Source organism: Colias philodice, chromosome 6, assembly GCF_061535455.1.
Source record: "Colias philodice isolate Cphi_HAF_F1 chromosome 6, ilColPhil1 Martin Lab GWU primary, whole genome shotgun sequence".
Classification (NCBI taxonomy): domain Eukaryota; kingdom Metazoa; phylum Arthropoda; class Insecta; order Lepidoptera; family Pieridae; genus Colias; species Colias philodice.
Genome location: NC_143091.1, coordinates 8,561,396 through 8,576,525, shown reverse-complemented (window position 1 = coordinate 8,576,525; position 15,130 = coordinate 8,561,396). Strand labels below are relative to the sequence as shown.

Below are 15,130 nucleotides of genomic sequence, written 5' to 3'. Positions count from 1 at the left end.
GAGATAAACATGCGATTTATGCGTATATCTTTCGTGTTATTAAGTTTATTGTTTCCTTTCTTTCTTCTTTTTAATGGGTAAAACTTCTTGAGTAATTTTAGGAAATATTCTACGGATAGGTTCTACTGCAGTGAATACTGAACAATCGTTGCACTGTCCACCAGCGCAAAGGTATCGAATAGCTCCTCTATAACCGTGAATTTGATCCTGTAGTCCATTTCGGCAATACGCGGAAACTGGTAACCTACCGTGACGAGACGGCTTGTATTGCTCCTGAAACCAACAACAAATTTTACATATAAACAATATATGTCGTTGGTTTCAGGAATCATCTTAAAGATAATATGACAAAAATTTTGTCGGAATGCGCTTTATATGGTTCAAATGTAAACCACATTCGAGATATTTGGAACGCATCCAAAAAGAATATGCTACATAAGTACATGTACTCACAATGCGGCCATCTTCATAGCGGTAACAGGGTATAACATATTTCGTTTTGACAGGTTTGCATGTAGGATGCTTGCAAGCTGGGCAACAATGATGTGGAGAACAATCCCGTTGATATGATTCCTTCTTTTGTTTACTGCATCCCTTTTTCGATTGTTCGCAACAATCATCGTCAATGCAGGGTGGAGATCGCCTAGGTTTCTTTTCACAGCAGTATACAACTTGGCCCTTAGGGCATCGGGGCAAACAAGGGTAACATAAAGCTGGCGACTCGCAACACGGCGACGAATCACAGGGAGCCACAAGAATAGGTGTCACTTGATAATCCCCACATTCATCGTAACAGCAAGCCATTTTTAGATTTTGTCTTTGCTGTTTTTAACTAAAAATTTTCATAATAACGCCAAAAGTATTTTTATTTTATAATAAGTTAATTTTCAGACACAACCGTAATTTTTACATTTAAAATTTTCTTCTCTTATAGTTTTTTTTTTCGTACTAGCCAGGTTTTGTTCTCGTTTAACGCAAAAAGTTTTTATATGTATTAATATTTACATATAAATAATTTTTATATTTAATCTGTTGGTTTTTCGAGGATAATACAGAATAAAAAACACCCGTACCTAATTTCCAGTTTGTATCTCCTGTATTTAATCCTCAATAATAAATTATTTATTGCAGAATGAATAAGTGAGTCGCCTGCCCTATTGCTAGGGTTACTATAAAAAAAAAAAAAAAGAATATACGACTGAAAGAGTGATCTTATTTTTGGGTAGTTAAAGTCATGGCAGTTTTCCGTCTTTGAACATAAAATATATCAAACTTATTTCCATAATATATTAGAACAAGTTGTGATATAGATGTGGAATTTCTTAAGTAAAGCTTTAGGAAGCACTCGCAAACATTTGCAGGCGTCGCCTCCTTGTCGCCGCCAGTTCGAAAATGCAATTTTCCCAATGCAAATCGAAAACTCCAGACAGATTTAATGCCTTTTACTTGCCGATTCCGTTCATCATTTCCGGACAGAATTGGAGAAGGCCACATCTGTGGTAGGTCAACTTTTATTACTTTATAATGTCATATACTTTGGATAAATTTGCATTTTATGAGGAGAAATGGAATCCAAGATTTCATTTATTATACCACTGATTTTGCAACGTTTCATATAAAAATCGTTTTAGGCAAGGCCGGTGGAAAAAGCTTTTTCTTTTAAAGCCTCATATAAACATGTAGGATTGTTGGGAGATAGAAAAGGATTGTGAAATTGAAATATTTCACCTCTATCCGGTGCTTGTCGGCACGGCTCCATATTTGAGTAACAATGTTTTTGAAATCGCTTCCACGTTAAATATTCGATCCGGCTCAATCGTACGAGCGGTGAGTGCTCCCAGTGCGTTTTGTTTATATTACTAGAGCCGCGGGAGCAAACAGCACTTGGTTCCCGAAATGCCACTCCTCCCATGTCTCCGACACGCTTTACACTTTCCGAGTTTCTACACTTAGGAAATTTTATGTAGTATTGTTTTATTTATACTTGAAATTGCTGTTTTTTTTAAGTTTGGGTGTGAGAAAAATCTCTGACATATTTTTACTTAAAGCTCAGTATAGACTTAGTCTATGTGAAGCAGAATATTACATATTTCTTATTTTAATCATTTATATTTGGCTTAGAATATTATCAAATTAAAATTATTATCTTTTCTCTCGATGCCTCAATTAAATAGATTCATTTGATATTCATGAATTATTATCCCAATCTTATATATAAAAATGAATGGCAAAATGTGTTGGTAAGCGCATAACTCGAAACCGGCTGAAGCGATTTCGATAATTCTTTTTTTATTATATTCCTTGAAGTACGAGGATGGTTTTTATGTAGACAAAACGTAAATATGTACCACGGGCGAAGCCGGGGCGGACCGCTAGTTGTTAATATAAATTCATATCTATCATTATATTAAAGAACCTGAGATATATCGATGTTTGTGAACAATTAAAATGCTTTGCCTACTTTCGTTCGAAACAAATCTTGCCATTATTTTCTTCCATTTTGTTGTTTACATTCCTAAAAACGAAGCTAAAAATGTATTTCTCGTTCCTATCGATATATGTGTTCCTAACGATTCTATTGAGATTCAGGAAATAGTGTGATATAAAGGAAAGAGCGTCCATACAAATGTATTTATATATGACGGTACTTTTGTCAAAGAACTCGGGTCTTGCGGTGATTTACGAGCAATTCCACAAAGAGCAGAATTATACAGCACTACTTGGAGCCACATTCATCTCTGAAATATATAAATACATTCATTTATGTCAGCTTTTAATTAAATGCTAATATGGCTAAAAATAATTTGGACAGTCCTAATGATATTAGCATTTTTGATGAATTAAATTATTTATGAATCTTTAAAATAGTGAAGATAAAATTCATTCGACGAAACCTTACATCTTCTCATTTCATCTCCCGTTGAATTTTATCATTCATTTCTGAACGTCACAATTATAAAATGCTCTTTATATAATCAGCTGTTCATATTAAAAGAATGAGTAAAAGTTGCTAATTATATAATTTACAATAACTAAATTTTATAAATAAGTAATGAGGTAAATTATTGTACAACAACTGCCCCTTTTTTGCCGTCTCTATTAACAGAGCACATGTTTATTATCCTACTTCCTTTATTTATGAGAATACAACTACAAGTCAGATTCTTGCATCGGATTTTCCGTTCTCCTTGAACTTTTAATATTTTTAAATAAGTGCACGTAATGTGTCTAGTATGCCATTACTGAAAATGTTTCCAAACAGGACGGAAGGGGAGACGAGCTACAAAACCTTACAAGTAGAGCTATGAAACAGGAATATAGCGTACACTTTCTTCGCGTTCAGGATAATATAACGGTTTACGGACGATCGAATAGCATGGAAATGGGTCGAGGAATATAAAATTCTATGGGCCTGGGAAACGATACGGTATTGTAACGAGCGACGTCATTTGTCAATAGCAGCAAGATTTAGTGTCCGCTTTATAACACGTCGTCCCCGCGGCGCGGAAGGATCGCGCCATCATCTGTAATAACCCAAATAACTTGAGACCGAATACATTAGCCGAGCCAGATATTCACGTAACGAACTTTTTGAAATAATATAAAAGGCACGTCTCTTTTACGCCCACACGTAGATGGAGTTTTATGTTTTCCGTTTACAAATTGAACAATATACGCTCCCTGAAACAACAAACATAAACAAAATTGAAATTTTCATGATAACGTATCGAATAACGCGAAGAGTGTATATGAAAATAAAGGACACTGATTGCCAGAAATCCCCAAAATTGAACCGCATTTAAATTTCGACAGCAGGCGTCCAATCTGTGCAGCGATAATTCACTTTCAATAAAAAGGGCCTGTCAAAACAAGTGCCGCATAAAGAGCCTATATTTGTTGTGCAATTTCCATAGCTTTTTGTTTTAATAATGCTTATTTGGCTTGTATAATGTAAATGACCAATATCAGATGATAAATTTAGATTTGTTTTTAGTCCTTCGGTTAATATTATTCTTAAGAATTTCTTAAACATATAATAATAAACAAGATATTATCAAGTATTATATTATAAAGGAGCAGGTTCATCATCATTCAATCACAAGCACAATTATGTGGTAAACACGTGTGTTGGTAACATTATTCTGAAATTTAAGGTAAAGTTATTTCACTCTGTTTTCGTATGGTAATTTATAATACGCGTGTAAAATATTATTATGTTTTCTGGAGCGCGTAATAAAACTCGTCGTGAAGAGCTGTATATTCACGTAGCTTAGTAGGTGAGGTAAATGGTAAACAAAAAAGGGTTTTACGAGTAAGCAGGCTGACCCTCAATTGTCGAAAAACACAGTGCAAACAAGAAAGATTTATGTCTTCGGAAAGGTTTTCTATATTGGGAGTGGTTTTTCTTTTTCGCTAATTGCATTTTTCGCTCATTTGTTCATGATAAATAGATGTTTTAACGCGTTTTTGTTGTTGGGTTTAGTAAATGTTTTCATTATAAAAGTACTAATTGTCATGAAATGTACGCTTTTTTATCGTGAAAGTAAAGAATTCACAATTAATTTTTCAATAGCTGTAATGATTTCTATACATTGTTGGTTGTATGTAATATCCTACACTAAACGTACTCATTTGTTTGCAGACCACAAACGCTCGTAAAATTGCCACTGTTTTTATAACTTTCTTTACGCAAATCCTAACCTTATGGACTGTAATGAAAGCTTCGCTCGTTATTGCCGCATTTTCACTTAAATTGCTTGCGCCTAATGTAGCCACCATCAAATTTAACGTTCTAGAGGTGTCATAAAATGTGAGACTATTTCTATTTTGATAAACGTATCATAGAGTTTCGTATAACTCGAGGCGTTAATATTCATGAGTAAATTTAAATCACGGGTTGGGCTAAAAATATTATGCTATTAGGTTTTCATATCAATTTTAAAATGAGAAAATAAAGCCCTTAGATAAGAAAATGTAAGTATTTCAAAACATTATTATTATACATTTAAAGATGTTTGAAGAAAGACAGAATAGAAGAGAAATATAGCTCTTCAAGCCTTCACTAACAGATATCAATATACTTCTTATTACCTTTTATTTGACTATTAAGTAGTCATGTTTATATTCTTATAAATAACGAAAAGTTCTGATGTTTAAGACTTATCATTAAAGTGCTAATGATGGCAAAATATTAGCATTCTAAATGACTTCTCAACAATAAGAAAACCACTTTGCTCAATAAAGACGGGATACATAAAACAGGCGATAAGCAATCTAATATATTTTTAAGCAGCACAATTGGGCGGTTTGTAAACAAATTACGCACGCGCGGTTAAACGAATTTTTCCTAAATAAGAAATAACAAAACATTCGCAAATTTATTCTTCCGTAGGGCAAGAAAGCCCTTAGTTAGAGAGCAAAATAGCTATACTTATGAATTTACGTATTTTTCAAAGAGAAATAAATAAAAATTGAAAGCAATACCATTATATTGGTGAATTTGATAAGAATAAATTACTTTTTATTGCTATTGCTATGTTTTATATTTGTTATGACTAGCTCGCTTTCCGCGGCATCGTTTGTGTACCTATATACTTATATGTTCTATAAGTCCTTATATGTGTATTCAAATTTTGGTTTATTATTACTTTAATTTTAATTAGCACTGATATTCCTTATTTCATCCGATAAAAGGATGTGCCAAGCCGTGCGTCAAAACATAATGGTTAATACATCAATCATATTAAACCTTACGTTAATTAATATTGCCTACCGCCGTAAATAATATGATATCATACAGTATTCTTGAACAAATGAGGAATATTAAATCACATAGGCATATACGTTGCCATGACTCCAAACACTTAAGCCTCAAATAAAGCTCGTGAGAATCTTTGTAGTACGAGTACTTACCTATATTAGGTATGTATGCTAATATTAATTTGTTACAAATATCGTGCCTTCATCCTTAGACCTATTTGTATCTATACAATAATTTATCTTTCTTTTGTAAGAAAATTTTCAACTTTATGTATACTTCAGTAATCAGTTTTTCTTCTGTCGCTTTCGATGAAAATTTAACTACTGCGATGGAGCACATTAGAACATTTATATCATTTTTCTACCGTTCACAAAAATTACAACAGAAAAAATTAATTGTCTGTAAAGTCGGTTTTCTGACGATAGTTGAACATGACAACGTCCGATTGTGCTTCTTTGTCGCTCGTTCCGCTCTCGCTTGCACTTCAAGCCTTACATGGAACGCCTCAGAGCGAGGTAACGCCGCATGAGTCATGTTTTTTCGTGCGTGCAGCCGGCTTTATCGAATTATAAGACGTTGTCACGTCAAAAAATCTTGAAAAATCAAGAACATTTATTGTCACAATGTATCACCCCTAATTTAAGAGAACCCTTAAGGAGCTGTTCACTCTAAACTTAGAGAGCCCTCAGGAATCGGTACAGAAGGGACGAAGGCTTCTTCGCATTGTAAATAATTAATGAATACCTACTGAAGTATGTAAAATTGTTATCTATGTAAAATTGTTATCTCTATTCAACAGAACAATAATTGGGCCTTTCAAATATGCAAGTTCGGATTATTTAGACTTCTAACTGCATGAGAGAGCTTTCTCGTCGATGTCTAATGAGTAAAGTTTTTATTACGTTTTATTCTTTACTATTAACATTTGAACATCATTACTGATTTGGTTAAAACTAAACGATAGCCGTTATAAAAATTAACTAGCTTCAACCGCTTTATGTTTGAAACCGCGTAATTATTTGCAGTTATTAAATCCAATGCTTCGGTATAGTCGGCCAATGCATGTTTGACATACTAATTAATCTGTAGGTAATATTATCATGCGGAAATTTGACTAACAGCATCATCTAGTACTGCTCGCTAACGCCAGTAATAGATAACAAGAGAGCATGTATTAGATTAATATGCTAATAACGTGATATCGCCGGTGTGGCTTCAAATGTAATAAAATACATCCGAACAGTTAAATTATTATACATAGTCATGGCAACAAGTTTTCGTGTTTAACCACAAAGCTCTCTATCTTTTAAAAACACCGATTCATGGTTATAAGACATTTATTTCTCAAAAAGATTACATTTTAATAACTTACAGAGAAATATTGTTTTATTACAAACATGTTTACTCGCTTAGCGTTTTAAGTACGTAGTAAGTAGTTAGTTAGTACAATAAAATCAAACAAGAAGAACAAAAAATAGGCGGTAATTTTTATAAACATAAGTTCAAACTTTTTTCATTAACCAAACAGTAAAATATTAACAAGTTATCATTGAATTAAAGTAGCCATGAAAAAAACCTCCGATTAAAGTTTTAGACAAGGTTAAAACTTATTTACTTAATTGCATTGATCTTCATTCTATTAATAAATATGTTAGATAGCAAGCTTAGATTTGAGCACGCTTGACCTCGAAAAACATGACATTGATGGAACATTTAATTCTGTTTGATCACAATTTATTTCCCGCTTCTTCAAAATATAATTTCAAGTACTAAACTTGAGTAAAATGCTATCAAATGATACTATCTTTCCAGCATTCTTATTCATAATAATTAGAATATGATTCTACCTTCATCGTTAAAGCTTAGCTTTGAAGCAACCTTCCTTTAGAACGCAAAGACTGTGAACATTATTTCCTGCATGTTTTTATTCAGCTTTACATTTTCCCTACGGCTCTAGGTAATCAAATCTTATAAGTTGAACGCATTTAAACGTGTTTAAGTGAGTTCTAGAAAAGTATTTTATACCTATATTACATATTATAATGTGAGTTAGGGACAAATCAGCATAATATAATGCTATTAAACTTGTATGACTGTTCGTATGATTATGAACCAAAAATTAAAGAGGAATTACGTAAATCTCCCAAAATTTGATTTGTTCCGTAAATATTCTGGCCTACCAACAATACTTACCCATTAAGTGATTATTTCAGAAATCAATATAATATTTATAAAGCATTTGAATGCCATAAAATAATAAATATCAATTTCAATCAATATTCCCTTTAAACTTATCATACGAATCCCTCCCCTGTTATTTTAAGTGATATCCACTGAAATATCCATAACGTTTAAGTAATAGTATCTAAACGTGAAATAATACTTTATTCAGTAGTATTCAATTTAAAAAGAAATCGTAGTGTCTTACAGCAACAGAAAACCGAGATATCTAGCACATCTCCACGAAAGGTTTTTATACAGACTCTCGGTATGTGTCTTACAATAGCAATCTCGCTTCCACTTTTCTTTTCTCGTTTGTCTCATATTATACGAATGTTTTTACGCGATGCGTGAATTTACTACTGTTTACGAACTTATTTTCTCTCTCTTGTCTAATTTGTAACGAATAATGAAAAACTTTGAATCCTAAATGATATAAATAAATGCTTACAATTTCTGTAATTTAAGTAAATAGTATAATTTTCGAGGTCGCTCGGGCTACGTCCACACTGACAGAGCTGTCTCGGGCAGCAATTACTTCGCGAGGCTGCTCGCTCTATGGGGATCCGCCTAATTCAAAACCTATAAATCTGTTCAGTGTACAGTGACTGAACGACTCACTGACTGATAGATAAGTTACAGGTTTAAACGAGGGGAGACGTATTGAGCAGGTGGTTTGGGAAGACGTATTGAGCAGGTGGTGCTAAAGGATCTCGTAAATTATTAAGGTATTTTTAATAGTGGCTTTGATCCAATAAATCCAGGGCTTTTTAAAAACTATTGATGCAAGATTCAAATACAAGTATTTATGTATTTTAAACGATTATTATTTAGGTAAGTTACAAGGTAACTAACTACAACGTAATATATCACTGACCTGGAGAGGTTGGGTTGTAACGGTTGTTTGTGGTCTTAATATTATGTCTGAAGTTTATGTTACGATGTCTTGTTAAAGTACCATTATAGTAAAGTATTACATGGTAAAGGAATTAGGATGATTTTCATGGTTTTTTTTTTCTAATTAGGACCACATTGTATGAGTGAAAAACCCTTATGAGATATTCTGGGTTTCTGAGTCAAGTATTCGAACGGAAGTCCATTGTTACAGCACGGCGAGACCGTCATTCAAACAACTGTAGCGTTTGAACAATTGAAGAATACTCAAATTATTAAAGACGCCTACTCTGCCGTCAAGAAAAACTGAAAGAGTTTTCAACAATATATTACTTTACGGAAGTACAATTAGTCTTACCGAGACAGCCGTAATGAGCATTTATCAAGCTTCTGTATTACTTAAGCTGAAATATAGTCATCTATTTCAGACATCATTATCGTCTACAGCTAACACTCCAAAATATATGTATATAAATCGAGCACGTCAGCCTTGCAGCGATTTGCTACGATTGCAGCGGAGTGCATTAAGCTTTCGTTAGGTCACGGACGTGTCACGGGGCTAATTTATTATTTAATATTTCTTCAATTTATATCATTTTTATATCTTATTTTAGCACTACCGGCGTCAATTATAAATATTAAATGCTAACGTTAAGTTACTTTGAAATCTCATGAACTCTATTTAAAAGTTAGTGTTTGAATGAATTCCGCTTTTGACTCCGCTTTGCTTCTAATAAATGAAGGCTTAACTCGGATATGGTGTGGATAAGAGGTGTTTGATACGATATTTAGCTATTATAAAATTTGTATTAGTAAAAATATAATTAAACGAAAAGAAAGTAAAAAAATACTACACACGTAAAATAAGAAAAATATTTAGCAGTGGAGATCTTGTAGAAAGAAAGAAGATTCTGTATAAAGAAAAAGATATTTCGGTTATCTTTGTAGGTATGTTGCTATTTTACACAATGTAACCCAGCTCTAAGCTGCCTACGATTTGCACAAATCTAGCTTGCAAGCTGGGCTGTTTTACAGGCGCGCGAATCCTCGCCATTAAAGGAGAAAAATTCAATATTTCGCTACGTGGTAAAGAATCTAGCGGAATTTGAATTGGCAAGTTTACCCCCATACATATTCAGTTCGAGGAAGCGACGCAGTGCGCAAAACTTTTGGCACTCTCGCTTGCATACAAAAAATGAAAGTGGCTCCACGACGGATGAAATGGCGCAATCCTCTTGTTGGTTAACCTGACCTACATAATCTAATGTTCTAAGTTTTTGAATTATAATGGAGCATCTCAACTTTTGTTTCGAATTACTTCGTTATTTCAACACTTTATTTTCCCCTATATCTTACTCTCCCGTTCTTATTTATGTCCTTAAGCTGTTTTTGTTACAACTTTCTAACATCAACTACGCGAAGAAAACCTTTTTTGGTAGTGATTTGAATTTTTTGAAACATTGTAGCGTATTATGTTGTTTTCTAAAATTCTTAAGACAAGAAAAATATTTGAATTGCCTTTCATTTTTGTGTAACGGAATGTTTAAGCGTAAGTGGGTAATGAGGTGGAGGTATTAAGGAAAAAAAAGTTTTTATCTTTTCCTTCTATAAGATTTTTGCCAAATAGGCAGTACGAAATTTATAAATGTGTACCTACTTTTATACTTTTTAAAACTTTTACATTATCGATATTTTTACAGACAAAAATAAAAATAGGACTTAAAATTTTAAAAATAAAATATTGATAGACAAGTAAAGAAAATATATTTTTGCTAGCAACCCCTCTTCACTTCACCTGAGTTTCAGAAGAACACAATAAGTCGTTAAATACTAGTTTAGTTTGACCTTCCCATTGTATTGCTACTACTCCTATACTATTTTTATTTAAATGTGTATTTTTATATTGTGAAATAAAAGCACTGAAAATATCATGCCAATTATTATTGCCGAGCTCAATGTTTTTTCTGCTACGTTTAAATTTCAGGTAATAGGATTTTGCATAAAACAGGGTTGTTATAACTCAATTATTGACATAATCGTTCGTTTGTTGGTCATTTGAAAGTTAATAAATAGTAGTTTCTTAATGTGAGTAAGCGTAAGTTAGGCATAAAGAGATGGAAACGCATTGTTAAAGGTATTTTTTATCGATATAATTTGAGAATATTATGTAACGTATTTATTATAAAATTAAAAATGAAAAAAGCAGAAGAAGCTTACCTTAAGATTCAGAGGCAAATTAGAAGCAAATATGTAGCGGCTTACGAAATTCGGAAAAGTTACAGAACTTTTCAAGGGCATACCAAATGTACGCAGTTTAATCGTTAATGAGGGAAGTTTTGCACTAAAGCTTCAAATTCGAACAGATTTTTAGTTATATTACTGAAATCATATAAATTTTAACATGATAATAAGTTAAATTTTAATAGCAGCCACATATTTCATTACAATTTAAGGATATATATTATATGTATATAACATGGCAATGAAATGAAGCCTTAAATTATAATTGGAATGATGATTTTTGAATTATGTTTTTTCTTCGTAATAAGGACACATCAAAGTTGATTATTTAAATGAAAATAACATTATTTTTTATTTCCAATAGGTTAATTAAATTATTGTTCGTGCTATTAAGTTTACAGTTTCGGTGTGTGGAGCTGAAAATAAAGAGTAAATAAGATGAAGAAGAAGTGCTTCTAAGAAACACAATTCATACTATTTAATTTAAAATTTAACTCTGTATCTTACTACTTTGACTCCCATTTGTGTATGAAAGCTTCGAGGTTTTCTCAATATTAACTAGGTTTCAACGAAATTGTAAGATAAACAGATACAAATTTTGTGACATTTCTGTAGTAAGTTCTCGTGTAGTTTTGTGCAAACATTCATTGCATATTGCATTCCTGTATCATTATAATAATGTTGCTATAAACATTAAAGTGAACTTTTTTATTTGCTACGCTCAGAAAGCCACATCAATAAAGTAATCATAGTGCAATAGCGGTCCTTAAAGCCTTTGTATACCTTTGGTACTCAGTGTACTGTACTAGTACGATGTATGATACTTTTGACCTTTTAACCGGTTGGCTTGGTTGGCAGTGGCCCTGCCTTCCAAGCCAGAAGTCGTGGGTTCGATTCCCACCCGGGGCAAATATTTGTGTGATGAAAAGAGATGTTTGCTCTGTGTCTGAGTGCTATATTTTAACTATATCAGTATTTATTTAAAATTATATATGTATGTTTATCAGCCTTCTGGTTTCCTTATCACAAGCGAAAGCTTAGTATGGGATCAGATCGTACCGTGTGTGAAAATTGCCCTGAAATATTTATTTTTCTAAATCGATATTATAACGCAACGCATAATGTTGTTGCGACTCTGAACGGCAATAAATCAGACTTCTGTATTATTTAATGCTAAGGAAAATACACCTCCGTGAGACTATACAAGATGACAACAAAAGCTCGTAGCAAACACACTGAAAACAATACGCTAAAAATTATACACAGGAATAATGTACGTATTTTTTTCTTTGTTTAGTCCTTTTATTGTCTTTCAATATAGCTATTATATGGATTTTATACACGATTAAAATATTTCTAAATATTACGACTAAAAGCCACACATTATAAATAAATAAAGTACCTATTTAGTAAGTCTCATTTTAAAATAGCGCTAAAAAGTTTATAATAACACAATCCTAGTATTTACTTGTCATGTAGTACGTGAGGTATTCTTGCGTGACAACAGCTATTACAGTCCACGGCATAATAATAATTCTGTATTGTGTGAATATGAGTCTAATTTATATAATGTTGGAGCTCTTCAAACGAGTTTATTTTATACGTGGTTACTGGACATTTTAATATAGTTGATGTGTGACGTAATGTTGTAAATATAGTACCTACGTAATTATTAAAATATTTTACATCTACAACTATAATAGCTGTTCACACGCAGGTCCGCTCGCGTAGCAACCCCATACACACATAAATTATTTTTTATTTGATCAAAAGTGTATATTAAGTCCTTTCCTAAGTTATAGGTGGTTAAAATTTAACTAAAAGTTTAGATGTAAAAGCATATCACAGACAGATAGGAATTTTCTCATTTATAACGTTAATGGGGCCTACGATTGGATTTGAATTACATTTTCTGCATAATTGAAATGGATTAACTCAAAAATGGATTTATAAAAAATCTTTCAGTAATAGGAAGTCAGTAGACTAGTAAGTTCTATAGCTAATCAATGAGCGATAGAGGTTATACTTTAGTTTTGATCCCGGAAAACACGGGGACTATTGTATAATGAAAAACTTGTATCCCATAGTATGCTAAATTATATATTCATTATAATCTTTTAATTAATGGTTAAATTAAAAATATACCTTTGATGAGTATAATAAAATAAACTTATAATAATTATCTATTTTGTAATTTGGTATTCAGTTTAAATTTGAATAATCAGAAACAATTAACGACAATATATCCCAAAAATTTTGTTGATCTAGCATAATCCAAACCCAAGTTATGAGGGTTCAAAAATGTCGAAGCGCTTCGAGAAAAGGTAGGTAGTGCCCGTGCGCTTCGTTCGCTTGGCTCGTCTTGGCGGGGGCACTACCGTGCCCCCAGATTAAGAATCACGAAGCGTATTATGAAACTGAAAGAATAGTTATCATAATAACCATGCGTATATTACTTTAACAAAGATTTCTCACTTAAATAAACTACACAATTACACCAATAATTAATAGAAAATATGTTTGAGAGTATATTTTGGGGATTATGCATTGAGCTAAAAATCTACTCTCTACATCTCTCCGAAAATTTACAAATTCTATGCATACCCGGTGCATCGAAATTGCACTTATAAAATTAATGATAACATAAACGATGCTGCCCTTTCCGTAGAGCTTCGTAGGTGATAACTACGAAAATATAATAATAATACTAAAATTATTATTTACTAAGTTTACTATTAATTCATTTTCCAACCTACAAAATATTTTAATACATTCCTTTGGTTATTATAAACTCACCTAATCATGAAAATTTAAACATTAAAAACATCACTCTAATGTCAAACTTAACACAGGTTCGTAGCACTAACACACACTTGATTTTCTTTGCTCAATTCTTCCCTTGTAATTTTTGCTGTCAGCTCCGTTGTGATCTTTGTAATGTCTATTTGCAATGGTAAGTTTCACTGTTTATGTTTGAACTTACGTAAGTTTGCCGGCAGCGGGGACACAGGAGCAGCGCTCGCGGGCGTGCTCCGTGACGCTCGACGTCACTCTGAGACCTTGCCTACGGGGCATACACCGCGCATGTCTCCATCACAATAAACCTTTACTCACATGAACAATCTAAGACCCCGTACCGATATATCTACATCTCTATTTACTATTTTTGTCTCCGGTACGACATTCTAATTTCATAATAAGTATCGACCTGAAATCGTAGACTACGTTAATTGTGTAGAGTGTGAACGTAGCTTTTGTAGCTCACCTTTTAATTATTCATGAATGCTTGATTGTGTTTGCGAATCCTAGAATCACTTAAGGACTTCCTTATTGTTCACCGTACCCTTTAGATTGACCAGTGTAATTTATTTACACAGGCCTATTTTCATTCATGGGACGCGTCCCATAGAATGTATACGACGATAGCATGGCTCAATTTATTTAACGGTCAAGTGACTCGAAATACATAGTTTCAGTTGGGTTCAGGAATGTTTTGGAGTTTCACGTGTTTACATGGTTATATTTTTTAAACAATATATTTGGTTGATTAATTATTATCTGGAGACAAGAAATACTCATTCTTACTATTACATACATCTTACTATACATTCTACCCTTACTTTTTATTACAAATACAAAAAGCTCCCACACTATGTTTCGAAACTTTGCCTATAATTTAATAATTTGACGGAAAATTACATCAGCGCTAACTTGATATCCAGGTGCATTGCATTCGCTTTTAATTGTGATATCGATAATTATGACATGTGATATCAATAATTGAAACATTTTTCGTCAAATTTTGAAAACAACTTTGTGTAAATTTAATTTATAAATTAAAATTATTATTTAAAGTAGTACTTTACAGTAGTATTTTAATGAATTTTATACGAAATGAAGTTCTAAAATAATTTTAATATTATTTGCATTTGCATTCTGTAAGTTTGGACGTGGAATTGATTTAAAACTGGAATTTTATCTAACACGGCTTAGTACAGGGTTGCGCGGGAAGTA

General features: G+C 32.5%; 1 protein-coding gene across 3 annotated transcripts in view; it reads right to left on the bottom strand.

The window, feature by feature from the left end:
• Positions 1-14,168, bottom strand: part of LOC149487898 (uncharacterized) — a 41,072-nt gene extending 26,904 nt beyond the window's left edge. For all 3 annotated transcript variants that reach the window (XM_089696601.1, XM_089696604.1, XM_089696602.1), the window contains exon 1: positions 13,913-14,168. The gene's annotated coding sequence lies outside the window, so the exon portion shown is untranslated. The remainder of the gene's footprint in view (positions 1-13,912) is intronic.
• Between the last annotated feature and the right edge of the window lie 962 nt (positions 14,169-15,130).